Source organism: Salvelinus fontinalis, unplaced genomic scaffold (genome assembly GCF_029448725.1).
Source record: "Salvelinus fontinalis isolate EN_2023a unplaced genomic scaffold, ASM2944872v1 scaffold_0645, whole genome shotgun sequence".
NCBI lineage: Eukaryota > Metazoa > Chordata > Actinopteri > Salmoniformes > Salmonidae > Salvelinus > Salvelinus fontinalis.
The window spans coordinates 65001-65516 of NW_026600854.1; positions in this window are offsets into that span (position 1 = coordinate 65001).

A 516-nucleotide genomic window follows, 5' to 3' on the forward strand; every position below is an offset into this window, starting at 1 on the left:
TCAAGGTAATTTGTACATGTAGGTAGGGGTAGAGTGACTATGCATAGATAATAAACAGCGAGTAGCAGCAGTGTAAAAACAAATGGAGGGGGGGTGTCAATGTGTAAATAGTCCAGTGGCCATTTGATGAGCTGTTCAGCAGTCTTTTGGCTCGGGGGTAGAAACTGTTAAGGAGCCTTTTGGTCCTAGACTTGGCGCTCCGGTACCGCTTGCCAGAGAGAGAGAGATTTATGAATCCCTCCATCCCTCCCCTTCACCCCATCTCTTCTCTCTTCCTCTCTCTTCCTCTCTCTTTCCTTCTCCACCTCTTTCTCTATCCCTCTATCCATCTTTCCCCTTCACCCATTTCTCCTTTCTTCCCCTTTCCATCCCACCCCACCCCTACCATTCACTCTCTTCCCTCTCTATCTCTCCACCCCTCCTCCCTCCATCCCTTCCTTCCTTCCTAATCTCCAGGCCAGTACTGTGGGAAACATCTCAGGTGGCTCCCTCCATCCCTTCCTTCCTTCCTAATCT